Source organism: Pteronotus mesoamericanus, unplaced genomic scaffold (genome assembly GCF_021234165.1).
Source record: "Pteronotus mesoamericanus isolate MK-2021 breed Mesoamerican mustached bat unplaced genomic scaffold, CSHL_Meso_final contig_101, whole genome shotgun sequence".
Classification (NCBI taxonomy): domain Eukaryota; kingdom Metazoa; phylum Chordata; class Mammalia; order Chiroptera; family Mormoopidae; genus Pteronotus; species Pteronotus mesoamericanus.
Window position 1 is genome coordinate 20177054 of NW_026555001.1, and position 13790 is coordinate 20190843.

Below are 13790 nucleotides of genomic sequence, written 5' to 3' on the forward strand. Positions count from 1 at the left end.
CTTGACCAAGTCTCCTCAGAGGGTCTGGAGGAAATCCCTAGTACAGCTTTTTCCCAGAAATACCCAGGCAAGTGCAAGCAGCCACTTTCCCATGGGGAGTTTATTCGCTCATTCCACACGTGTTTCTTATGTGCTCCCTGCATGCCAGGCACTGTTCCAGGAGCTGGGGTGCGGCAGGGAGCACAACAAAGTTCCTGCGCTCACAGAGCTTACATTCTAGTGTGGGACGACCCAGGAAACAAGCAAACTGTGCTCAGGGAGGTGCTAAGGGCCCAGGAGAAAAATCTGCCAGAGTAAGAGGGATGTAGAATGGCAGGGAAGGACACTGTGCGTATGTTATCTGAGGAAAGGTCTTCAGAGAAGGTCTTCCCAAGAAAGTGAATCTGAGCAAAGACGTGGAGGAGGTGAGATATGTGAGAATCTGCAGGAAAATGGTTCAGGCAGAGGAATTAAAAACACAAAGACCCTTAGGTAAGAGCGTCTCGTGTGTCTGAGGAACAGCCAAGTGTCCAGAGTGGCTTGAGTGAGGATGAGAGGGGTAAATCTGATAGGGAGGCATTGCAAATGCCACGGCAAAGATTCTAGGTTTAATCCGAGCGACATGAGAAAGCATTAAAGAGTTCTGAGCAGAGAGGAGACATGATCTGACTTGAGTTATAAAAGGAACACTCTGGCTGCTGGGTGCAGAATAGACTAGATCTGGGCAAGGGTTGGGGCAGGGATACAAGGCTTTGCAGTATTCTCGCTGACAGGCTGTGATGGAAACAGTAGGAAACGAGTGGAATCTGGATATACTGCAAAGGCAGGGCCGACAGGATTTTCTGAGGGATTGTGTGTGCAGCACTAGAGAAAGATAAAAATCACAGATGACCCCCGGGGATGACTCCAAATGTTGGTCTGAGCAAACAGGAAGAATGAAGCTACCACCCCCCCTCCCCCCAAAAAATGCTTTCAGGGCTGGGATCTTGTATTTCTCTGAAGAGAATGAAAATCAGGAATCAAAAAAGGGCATGCCAAGAACCACTATCTACCCAAGAAGTCGACCCTGCAAATGTGCACGCTGACGTTCATGTAAGTACACAAGGGGCCCAATGGGGACATGACACCTACAGTGGGCCTACGGGTACAAATGCAGGTGAGGCCGGGGCTCCTGGGGACGGGAGGGGGGCGGGCGGTGACACTGCAGTGTGCTCTGGGATATGCATGAGGTACGAGCTACACCCAGACAGAATGCTGTTAAAGCAGGAGCCTGGAAGAGCAGTTGACTCACCTCATTTTGACCAATGTATGTACTAGACCTTTAACTTGAAGAGTCCAGTAAGATTCAACCAGCTCTAATATCATCTACAGCAACACCTTGAGGTTATATTGAGGACTTTGTGTAAACATTGAAAGGATTAGTTGAGAATGAGAAGCACACTACTTAAAAATGAGAACCACAATCAGTTTACTCTGCGTTCTCATAGACAATGAACTATGAATGCTGTGCAGAAGGTTCTAATCTCGGCCTTTAGTTTCTCCTCATTTAGAAGCTGCTGAAAATCCATTAATTAGTGTGGCCAAGAGAACAGTCCCTTCCCCTCAGTTTTTCTCAGTCCATGGGTTCTTCCATGTCCTGCTTTGTGGGAACCATGCTGAGATTGTCCCACATGGTGCAGTTTGCTCTGGGATCTTTACTCCTTGCTTCAAAGAATTAGTTACTATGCATGGTCAAGATTCATAGAGTTTGCTTATGTCTGTACTTCAAAGGAAGATGTGTTTCTCTCTAATGTACTCTATAAAATGCTGAATGTTGGCTCTACTTGTCCACCTGAGGAGGCTGCCTGGTGGGCAGTTCTTTCCCATGCCACGTCGTGTTTTCCCTCTGAGATCAGCCTTCTCTGCCGGTTTTGGTGCGGTGAGAGACATTGTGGAGCCCTTTTGACACACACGGCACACAGGGGACCTCACAGTGAGGGCAAGTGAGTAGGAAAAACTTTTTGTTTCCCCTTCTATATAAACTAAATGGAAGGAAAAAAACCCCCCGCCATTTGTCCCTCTACTACTCTCAATACTTCACTTCTGGTCACCAAGCGTAGTGACCACCCACATCAAGCAATTCTCCAGTCCCCTGTGAATGTTGGCTGGCGTCCTACAATTCGATTCAGCTCAGTCCTGACACTGCCTCCCTGGGGTTATTGCAGACCCCACAGGTTAAGGGCTAATTCCACAAGACTTCTTCCCCACTGCCCCCCAGCACACGCGCTTCAGAGGCCAACACAGGTCCAGATTGTCACCTGTGCTTCTTACCTGTTGACTGTAATTTGCTGGAGAGGCTCACAGAACTCAGGAAAATATTTACTTACTAGACTATGGGCTGATTATAAAAGGATACCACTCCAGCGCACTCCCCCTCTCTGCGGCACAGCTGCGCTGTCTCTCCTTCTTCCCCCTCTTCTTCCCCTAGGCACTTACCTTTGCCTTTCTTTTTCCTACACTCCAAGGGCCCTTCTTTTGCCTCTGTAACTTGTTTCCTGAACCTGCGCAGCCCAGCTGGCTCACTACCTCTGGAACTTTCTAAATAAACTTTCACTTATAATGTGAAAAAAATAAAATAAAATGATACAACTCAAAATGTCCAAATGGAAGGAAGAGATGCATAGGGCAAGGTATGGGCGAAGGGGTGTGGAGGAGCATGCTGACCAATCCGGAAGCTCTGTGAGCTTTATTGTTTAGAGTTTTTATAGAGGCTTTATTAAGTAGGCATAGCTGATTGAATCACTGGCAGTTAGTAATTAATTCAACCTCCAAACCCTCTCTGGAAGTGGGGAATGGGACTGAAAGTTCCAAGTCTCTCATTACCTGGTTGGTTCTTCAGGCAACGGGCCCCTATTCTTAGGGGTTTTCCAAAAGTCACCATATTAACATAAACTCAATAATAGTTTCAAAAAGATTTCTTACGAACAAAAGACACCTTTGTCTCCCTTACACTAAGGAAATTCCAAGGGTTCTGGGAGCTCCCTGCCAGGAATGGCGATGAAGACCAAATATATATTTCTTCTTATTGTTGGCATCAAGAAATATCCAAACCTCTAGAGATTCTTTATAGGACTTTATTTGAACCAAATTAATGACAATGCCAGGAAGCAAGTTCTTAAATGCGCTAGAGGATGACAATTTTGCAGTTTCTTTTATACTTTTAGAATTAAGGAGGAACTGTAAGAAAGATTACATGGAAGTGGGCATTTCAAAGGTGGGTTAACCTAGATGCACAAGAACAATGAACAGGGCTTGTCTAAACCTTTTACTAAAAGAGTTATATGCTAGAGGCATGACTACCCACCATGACCTGCCCAGTTAGGAATTTATGATCAGATCACCCTGCAAAATTAGTTTGGGTTAGATTTATTACAGCACCCCTTTTTTGTCCACATTATAAATAAAAATATCACAGTGAGCCTCCTGCACTACTGGGAAATTTTCTAGAATATTTTGTATATATTTTTCTGGTGGGAGGGCACCTCTAGTGCATCTCTACTGACAAAATGAGAAAACATAATCTACTTTCAAAATCTCCATTCCTGGCAGTCTATCAAGTACAAGATACCAGTAGATTTTTCTTGACATCATGGACGAATGGTGATTTATTTTTGAATTTATGAGCATAATTTAACTCTATGACTCACCTGCTCACAGCCTCAGTCACCCTGACGGTGTGTGAGTCATCCTCTGGGAATTGTTGAAGTGTGACCTATCTGAGGTAGTGCAGTCTCATGGTCCAGAGTTGTCTGTGCCTTAGTCTGAGACACTGGACAGTCACACATCTCCTTGTCTCTAGGATGTAAACTTCCTTATGTTAAGCCAAGAAAAGCCCTGCTCTCCACCATGCCCAAATTGGAGAACTAGCCAGAATTTTCCCCCTGAGAAACCATAACAAGTATGGAGAACCTCACCTGATTTAGGCATGTTCATGTTCAGGGAAATGCCCCTGGTTCTCCCTCTAATGTTCGGTTAGCCTCTCCTTCAGGGTCAATAAAATATTTAAGGTGACTATAGCACAGGCCTCAAGCTTTCAGAGAATACAAGCAAACAAACCCTCAGCCACCATAGTTTACCCAAGCTCGAACAACTGTTCCCAGAACCCAAAACATACCACAGTCCAGATTACCATTGTTTTATTGCATGTCACAGGAGAACAATAGATAGTCAAGATTTAACTAACAATAGGGTCTTCGTTTTACAAAGGCTTTAGGGCAAGGGAGTAGAATTCAAGCCTGCACAAACCTTGCTGCTCTTTAGAATACCACCAGAAGGACAGAAGGAAATTGTGGAAGGACTTTGAGATTGAAAAGAACAGCTTTGGAGAAATGCTCTACTTGAGGCTGGACATTTCACTTGGAGACCAAGGGACTATTCTGTGTTATGCAAAGTCACCAGACTAAGAACATCTAAGAAAAATTTCCTCATAATTTTGACAATGGGAAATTGATATAAATCAAGCCTCCACAAACATGCAATTCCTTAAGAAATGGGGTTCAGTCCTGGAAGGGGTAGGGGGCTTCTGGCAGCTATGCACAAGCTGGTCAGGACTCTTGCTTTGCGTTAGCCCAGAGAGAGGATTCTAACAGACCAAGCTGCAATGAGAAGACAAGCCAGGAGGTAGAGTGGACGTCACCAAAATTTGCCATCTTCCAGGACACTCTTAGTTGACAGAATAAGAGGAAATCCATGGGAACAGACAGCCCCTTGCCTGGATGGTTTGGGTGTTGCCAAAGAACGTTCAAGAGAATGTCACCTGAGTGAAGGGAATCTAGGCCCTCCAGCAAGAACTGAATTTAGTGCTAGGATCTTCCCCTCCCCCAACATGGTTTGCTCAGGCTACAGAAAGGCGGCTTAAAAACCATATCCAATATTCAAACTGTATCTCTGAAGGGAAGACACATTGGTCCCAGATGAGTGAGAAAGCTGTCAAAGATTTCATTCTCATCAGCTCAAAGCAAAAAGAAAGTGTACCAGGTCTGTCTAAGGTAACCTTGATTAGAAAGAAGAAAAAGAGGACTTTCCATTAGGCAAACAGACTTAAAAGGGTGGGGGAAGGAGTACATCACACAAAAAACAGAATACATAATGAAATTTCAACAAATCAATAGGTAAGTGATGGATCAAAATAGGGTGTAAATGTTATAAACCCTGACAAAGTGAAAAGCAATATAAGCAAAAAATTAGGAAGTACAGGGAAGAAGTGAAAGGAAGCAAAAATGTGCTTGCTAATCTCTCATACTTTTTTTTTTAGATTTTATTTATTTATTTTTAGAGAGAGGAGAAGGGAGGAAGAAAGGGAGAGAAACATCAGTGTGTGAAAGATATATCAATTGGTTGCCTCTCACACCCCCTCAACTGGGGACCTGGCCCGCAACCCAGCCATGTGTCCTGACTGGTAATTGAACCAGCTATCTTTTGGTTTGCAGGCCGGCGCTCAACCCATTGAGCCACACCAGCTAGAGGTCTCATACTTTTTGGACTTTTACACAAGTAAAGAGAAACTCAGTTTTGACCAATATTGAAGCATATAGTTTGATAAAGCTACTCTGTCCCATTGATGACACCTGTAATTTTGTTTAACCTTTGAGAAACCTTTAATAAATCAATCTCTTGCAATGAAGAAACATGCATCTAAGCAGTTGCTTTAGTTATTTCTTTTGTTAAATTCAAGTAAGGCCAAAGTTAACACTGTATTTTAAAAATAGCACATACAGATGGAGACTATTCCTGCTCACATCAGTCTGTCTGTGTAGCTCTTATCCATTCTCTACCTGTATCTACTCAGGTAATAATGGTGTTCATTAAATGTGGATATTAGTATTTCAGTGACATTAAAATTGGAATAATTTGAACCCTTCTGTATCTCTTGTTATAAAATAGCTATGAAAGGGGTTTCTAAGAAGTCTCACCCTGGCTGGTGTGGCTAAGTGGATTGAATGCCAGCCTGTGTACCAAAAGGTCCCTGGTTCAATACCCAGTCAGGGCACACACCTGGGTTGCAGGCCAGGTACCCGGTTGGGGGCTTGAGAAAGGCAATCAATAGATGTTTCTCTCACACAATGATGTTTCTCTCCTTCTCTGTCTCCCTCCCTTCCCACTTCTCTCAAAAAATAAATAAATAAAATCTTTAGAAAATACATAAAACATAAAGCCTCCTTTTAAATAAAAAAAAAAGGACAAATTCCATTTTAAAAAAGTCTTATGAGTAGTCCCAGTGGAAAGGGGACATTTGCATAGGCAATATTAAAATGGCATTCTACTCTCTTACACTCTAAGATGCAATCTGTCTAAACTGGTGGTTCTCAAGACTACATTTTATAAACCACTGAGGAGCTTTCTAAAAATATCAATATCTAGGCTTTAAATTACATGATGAAATCAAAATCTCTGGGCAGGGGCCTGGGAGTTGACATATTTTAAATGTTCCCAGGTGATCCTGATATGTAACTCTGGCTGAGAACCATTTGTCTCAACAGGCCATGGAGACACATTCCTAAGATGCAATTTGTGATGACAGAAGGTCAGGACACTCATTCCACCCTTTGCCTCTTCCAGCCCACAGGACCTGTTACTAAAGAAGAGGGGAATAGCTACTCCAGGTAGGCTACTAGCAATCTTGGCCACAGTCTGGGTTGCTTGTGGTCATAAGACGCCTGCCAGCAGGAACTGGGTCAACATGCTTTCTTGTTTACATCATGAAGGAAAGAGGCTGGCTTTTTACCCCAGATGCTCTGAGTTTCGCCTCTGTGTCTTACTGGCTCAAAATGGATGGCATACCCATTACAGAGCCAGTTCCTATCAAGCCAAATGAAATTACTGTCATCGGTTTGCCAATGCTTCTTAAACTTTTTTGTGTCGAGGAATTTCCCAGGAATCTTGTTAAAATGCAGATTCTGAATCAATAGGCCTAGGAGTGGAGCCAAGATTCTCCATGTCAAACAAGCTCCCAGGTGATTAGAATAGCTGTCAGGCGTCATTCACAATGCCCATCTTAACGATATAATATTTATGGTAGCTGAGGAGTGCATTCTTACCTTGTAGGTAAATCTACAAGAGAAGCCAATTATAATCAGAAGGTGCTTCATGAGCAAGGCCAGATTGCAAAGCATGTGTGAAGACCCAGAGGCAAGAAACTGCTCACCTTGCCTGGAAATCAGGAGCTAGAGACAGGTGGAGTCAGATCACTAAAGGGTTTGGCTCTTCTTCTTCTTCCTTTTTTAAAATTCTCACTTGAGGACATTTTTTCCCCCATTGCTTTTAGAGAGAAAGGAAGGGAGAAAGAGTGCGAAACATTGATTGGCCACCTTCTCATATGCACCCAGACCTGCAACCTGGGTATATGCCTTGACTGGAAATCAAACCTGTGAACTTTCGGTCCATGGGATGATGCTCTAACCAACTGAGCCATACTGGCCAGGGCTAAAGGGTTGGGCTTTAATCTGTGTTCTGCAGAGCACAAAACCTGTAAGAGATTTTCCATGAAAAAAGCCTTTTACAGTCAAATTTGTTTGGAAAATGTTGCATACCATGTACCTCATTTGAATATTTACAATACATATTGCTAAGAAGTATGGTAGTAAAAAAGCCTTTTCTCAAATAGAGACAATATTTCATAAATAGAACTAGATATATGACTTGTAGAGCCCAGAGTAAAATGAGAATGAGGAGGCTCTTTTTAAAAAACTATTAAGACTTCCTACATGGTGACAACAGAGCATTAAACCAATTGCGGAACAGTTCTAAAGCTTGAGGTCTTGAGTGACTGCACAGGTCACATGCCCATGAAACTGCCCTGTTCATGGGGATATTGGAAGCATTAAATGAGACAGTATATGGGAAGTACTTTAGTGCTTGCATACTGTAAGCACTAAAAAAAATAATAACTGTTATACACATGGCTTTTAGTTAGGACTCTTGGTTGTAACAGATTTATCTAGTTTAAGCAAAAAAGCAGAATATGCTATAAGGATCCAGGAATATGTTACAGAATCCAAGGGTAGAGGCAGCCAGCAACATACAGGGAGAAAAGGAAAGAGAAACATGTTCAGGATTCTCCTTTTCTCTCTCAATTCTACTTTTTATGATTTCCTCATCCACCTGGTGGGATAAGTTGGCCTAGAGATCCCTGGATCAAGAGACTTCCAAGAGGGAGATTGGGGTGTCTTAGTACCAATTTCAAATTCTGAGGAGGAGTCTGATGGCTCCACATATTTTTACTTCAAGTAAACAGCTGTATCCAAACTCTTTTGCTATCATCAGCCCAACAGAGGGAGAAAGAGAAAGCAGGCAAAATATGCACATCCCAGTATCTCCCACTGATCATAAGACATTTCTTTTTTTTTTTTTTTAAGATTTTATTTATTCATTTTTAGAGTGAGGGGAAAGAGAGGGAGAAAAACATCAATGGGTTGCATCTCACACACCCCCAACTGGGGACCTGGCCTGCAACCTAGGCATGCGCCATGACCAGGAATCGAACCAGTGACCTTTGGTTTGTAGAACAACGCCCAATCCACCAGTCAGGCTAATCATGGGACATTTCAATGCATCTATTAGCACTGAACAGAACATGCTTAGGAAATACAGGCGTGGATAACAGGAAGCAATGAAATGGCTGAAGGAAGACATGAGTGCCAGGAACCAGATTTTCATTTCAGATGGTAGTGATCAGAATGACTGGAGAGCAAGGCTAGTTAAGAAACTACTACAGAATTCTAGACCTGAGAAGCGGAGGAAAAGACTATCTCCAGAAGCATTTAGGAAGTAAAAATATGGAAGGCTTGGCAAGTTGCCTACATGGGGAAAGGCTTATGAGGAAGAAACAAGGATGATTCTTCCTTGGGGGAACTGAATAGTTGGTGGCACTACCAACTGTTGAAATGTGCAAGGGTTGCGGGTGGGGTTGGTTTTTAACATTTGGTGCCAGGAAGGACATTAAGTGGAAATATCTAGAAGCCTGAAATTTAAGCCACAGGTAAATGGTTTTAATAGATTTCCATGTCATTGTTTTTTCGTAATAATTGAAAACCAAAGAGCTCATGCATTCACTATATGATGATTAAATTGTCCTCTGGCCCAGGTACTGGGAAACATATAAACGGTCCTTGGAGGCCCCTCGTGGAGCTTAGAGTCAGGTGGGAAGATTAGTAAAGTAATTACGTTTCTAAGTAGACAATGTCGCGAGAGCCAAAAGTTGTGCAGACATGGAAAACAAATCGGATAAGATGCCAGCGCCCTACCACGTTACAGCTGTGTGTCAAGTAGAGGACACGTGTTGGTTCTCCAGCCTGGACTGAGACTACCAAAGCTACGAAGCCAGTGTCCAACTGCGGAGGGGAGGGTGCTTGTGAGGGCTCACTTCAGGTGATGAAAATTAGCCAGGAGTGACAATCACTGGCCCAGCAGAACAGCCAGAGTTTTCTTTGTGTTTATCCCAGCCAAGCACTGTAGGCCAGTAATTTGCTGAGCTGGCTCCACTTGCCCAGGAGGCAACGACTAGAATGACAATGCACTTAAAAGATCCACTTTTTCCTCCAAAATGCGTCTCCATAGTCCTGCTGCGAGGAAAGGGGTAAGGATGAAATTTAGAGGCTTGGATTACTGAACGGCTCCTCTGGGTGCCAGCACCCCGGAAGCAGAGTGCGAGCAGTAGGGACATCGCAGTTAAGGGAGAACGAGCTACCGAGAAGGAAGCGGAAGATAAGCGAATTCTGCAGTTGAGGCCCCACGCGGGAAGACAGCCGAACGCGGCGTTCGGAAAACACCACGCCCCCGCCGCCCAAGCCGGACGCTCACTCCAGCCAGGGGCCACTGGGTAGCCCAGAGCCAGCTGCGAGCCCGCAAGGTGAGGGCGGGGAGCGCACGCCGGAGAGACGGATGAAACGTGCGAGCGCACAGAGCGTGCGCAAGCGCAGAGCTCCAGCCGGTCGGCGCCGAGAGCGCGGGAGAATCGTCGGAAGCTCCAGAGCGGAGCCGCACCTCGGTGAGTGCTTCCCTCCTCCCTTTTCTCCCGGAGTGCATTGCGTGCGCCCGGTGGGCGGGGGGAGGGGAGGGGAGGCGGTGGCGGCAGCCATGTTGTTGTGAGTCTCTGTGTCTCACCCTCGGTACTTCGGTGGTTCGGAGGAGGAGGAGGGGGAGGAGAAGGAGGAGGTGGGGTGGGGGGGAGGGAGGTAGGTGGAGAAAGAAGATATTGCCGCCACCGAGGGCGGAGGAGGAGAGGACGTTTAAGAGCGACGCCGCCGTGTGCCCAACGGTCGGTGTCCCCGGCTGAGGCAGCGCGGCCGCAGCAGCCCCGTAAGTCAGTCGCGCTTGCTCCCTGTCCCCGTGCTCTGGCGCCGCTGGGGCTGCTCCCCGGGCTTTGTGTGACGGCCTGGGCGGGAGCCGCCCGCTGGTGGGAGGGCGGACGGGGCCTGTGGGGTGCCCGGGACGGCTGCGGCCTGGGGCCCTCTCGCACAATGCAGGGGGAGGGGTGCCGGAAGGGGGTGTGCGCCCGGCAGAGGGGTCTTTAGGCTTTCCCGCTTCCTTCCCTCCCCCACGCCAAAGCCTCGCGGTGCGGGCGCTCTTCCCCGCCCCCCCTCTCGGGCTCTGGGGTTCCGGCGCGCTTCGGGTTAGAGACCGAGCCGTCCGTTCGCCCAGCCGTTGGGTTCGGAAGGGAGGGGGGGCTGGTGGATCCAGAGAAGCGTGTGTGTTGGAAGTGGGCGAAGAGGAGGGAGTGGGTTTAGGAAAACAAGCGTGGGAATTCTCGAGGGCCCCAGTGTGTTCAGGAAAAGCTTGCGGTGGACAGGTGTGGGGTGTGAAAGAAACAGCGATTCGGGTTCGACTCGTTGGGTTCCATTAGTAAGGAATGTTGTGTTTTTGTTCTAGAGACAGATTAATGGATACTCAAAAACATGTAAATTAAGATCAAAGGAAAGATTAGAGGCTTTCAAACATTACAGCAGTAGTTTTCCATCTGAATTGGGCCACATTTAGGGAAAACAAATTGTTTAAGGTTTTATGCCCACACACGCTTGTAAAAGTTAGTGCTACTTCTGAGAACATAGCGAGGGAAAACCCGCTTTTCGTAATTTTTCATTCTAACTCATTTAATTTTTTTTGGTGGGGGGCAGTATTGCGGACAGAATGGGCGTACCTAGACAGTCACGTCCATTAAAATTCGGACTTGGTGTTTTGTCAGCTTTTTAATTGAAGACTGGTGACAGGTATTTTCAGTAAAGGTTTTCAGGAAAAGCTTTATTAGAAAAATGCTTTTAAACGCTTAAGAGAAATGTAATACCTGTAAAGGTATTGTATATCAAAAGTTTTAATAAAGGGAGTCACCTAAGGATATGAAAAGCTTGTCTGCTGCTTAAAAAGCATGTTTACTGCTGAGATTTGTGTTTAATAGATGATTGCACCTTGTGACCCTGGAGTGTTCGAAGATTTAAGGAATTCTGGTTAGGAATACTGTCAAAATAAAGACATGTATTTTTAATTGGCTAAGTTTCTGTTCTCAGTTGTTTAATATCCTTTTTAAAAACTTGTTTTTTCTGCACAACCATCATAAATAGTTCTTGGCATTTCCTTTTTGTAAGAATGTCTTTAAAAGTCCAAGTTGTGGTAAAATTAGGTTATTTAGAAGTTTCTGGTGTACTTTAGGACGGTTTTTGTACCAGAAAGGGTTTTCTCTGATTTTAAAAGTTAAAGTTATAAATCAGAATACTGGTTCTTAAGCACTTAAGAGAGTGTGTGTGTGTGCGCGCGCGCTCAGTTTTCTTGCACAGGCTTAGCTATTTTGATCTTTGAGTTTTGCTGTTAAGAAACCTACTAAACATCTTCAAACAATGTAAAAAAACTTTAATTTTAATGCATAGTTTTTTCAACTTAATTTGAATCCAGAGTTCTCTTAGATGTTTCAATATTTAGTCAGATTTCAGCTTTTTTTAAAGTCTAAATTTCTGCCGTATTTAAAGTGAACTTACAGGGTTGTCACTTTAGTAGGCCAGTTTTTTCTTGGGCATTAAAAGTATATAAACCAAGTACAGTAGTGCAGTCTTAACACATATACTAATACTGGGATTTTGTTTCTCTTAAACCTTTTGGTACATGTTTATAAATCTTTGTGATGGCGAGAGAGAATTTGTCTTCCTGGGTAGGTACTGATCCTAGCTGGCAGGAATAATTATAATTATGACCAGAGATTTGGGCCAGGTATGAATGCAAAACCAATCTCAGTGACCAGGCTGTCGTTTCCTTTTTATAGACACTGACAGAATCTACATAATTTTAAGTGGAGGTTGGTTTCTGCCTCCTCAACTCAAATTGTACATGCTTCTTTATTCATTGACCTTTAAACTTGCTAGTTTTCTAAGATAGGAAGTAATTCTGCATTTTTTAAATTTTCTTAAGACTTACGGTATGGATAGTTTAAATACTTGAATGTTTGTATCTCATGACTTTGGCTTACATTCACAGTTTGAGGCCGTTTTACTGACTGATGAGATTGAGATAGAAACTGTATTTATAACTGGGTAAATTGGTTTGTGACATACTAAGATTGCTTCCTATTACTAAGAAGACATAAAAATAGTCTTACTTGCTCCTATTGCCCCACCTCCCCACTCTTTCGTTTGATGAATTCGTAAGAGGAACTGATCAATTATGGCTCAGCCCCTTTCTTCTCTTTCTCTTTGGGAGTATGCCCCCTGCAGAAAGCATTTTGTTCTGCCTCTTCAGGAGGCCACGGGGACAGACGCTGCCCCTTTCTGGAGGACTGTGGTTATCCAGTGCTACCTGTGACTGGGTTAGGATAATTATGGGGTACGGTGTTAGGAAACTCAGATGGCCTAGGTCTAAATTACGCTTTCCAGTGTAGCTTTATCAGTAATAAAAGGGGCTGTTTAGATTGCCATCAGCCTAACTCTGTGTCTCTCCTGAATTCTGATGTGGTTGGAAAAGGCTTCCTCAAAACTTACCTCTTAGAGGCTAATATTTTAAGTGATTTTATGTTTAGAAATATGGTTAGATGATTTTGTTTAAAATTTACTCCTTTTGTAGTGGGAAAATTGAATTTAGAATATTTTCAGGCTTTTCTAGTGAAACAATAACATTATTACATAGGTCGGTACATGATAAATGCTTTTTCTTCTCAGAGTTTCGGGTAGCAGTGTGTTTAGAGGCATAAGGTTAATGCCATATTTTTTTCCATAGTGACTTTTTCTTTTAATAACTCAAAATGAAAAATTGGAAGACTTGCTTATTAGTTAAGCATGTGTCACTTTCCAGAGTGTCATTTTAATTTAGTGGAAAATGTTGTCTTTTTGCTGCCTTTTTTTTAAAGTCTCTATTTAAAAAAGAAACAAAATAATTTTTATTTTTGAGAGAGAGGAGGAGAGAAACATTGATTTGTTGTTCCACTTATTTATGCATTCAGTGGTTGATTCTTGTATGTGCCATCATGGGAGATAAAACTCACAACCTTGGCATATTGGGCTGACTCTCTAACTAACTGAGTACCCACCAGGACACCTGACACTTTTTTTGGGGGGGGGGGGGCCTTTGCCCGGCGCCTTTTAATATTTTTCTAAAGTGCTTTCAGGAATTAAAAAGGGTTGGGTATTCAAGCAGGTTAGCAAATGGATGGTTTCTTTAGTATATTTCACTTCCGTACATCTAGCCATTGTAATCCTATCCATTTTCAGTTCACACATCACAGATTTTTCACTTAAATTCTGAATCTCTTATTGTTCTTCCATAGAGAGGGAAAAGATTCTAAGAGTACCAGAAGACAT

The 13790-nt window shown here is 43.7% G+C and overlaps 1 protein-coding gene across 6 annotated transcripts in view; it reads left to right on the forward strand.

The window, feature by feature from the left end:
* The first annotated feature begins 10202 nt into the window (after positions 1-10202).
* The window catches only part of PUM2 (pumilio RNA binding family member 2), an 87837-nt gene continuing 84249 nt past the window's right edge, over positions 10203-13790 (forward strand). For all 6 annotated transcript variants that reach the window (XM_054569255.1, XM_054569246.1, XM_054569264.1 and 3 more), the window contains exon 1: positions 10203-10314. The gene's annotated coding sequence lies outside the window, so the exon portion shown is untranslated. The remainder of the gene's footprint in view (positions 10315-13790) is intronic.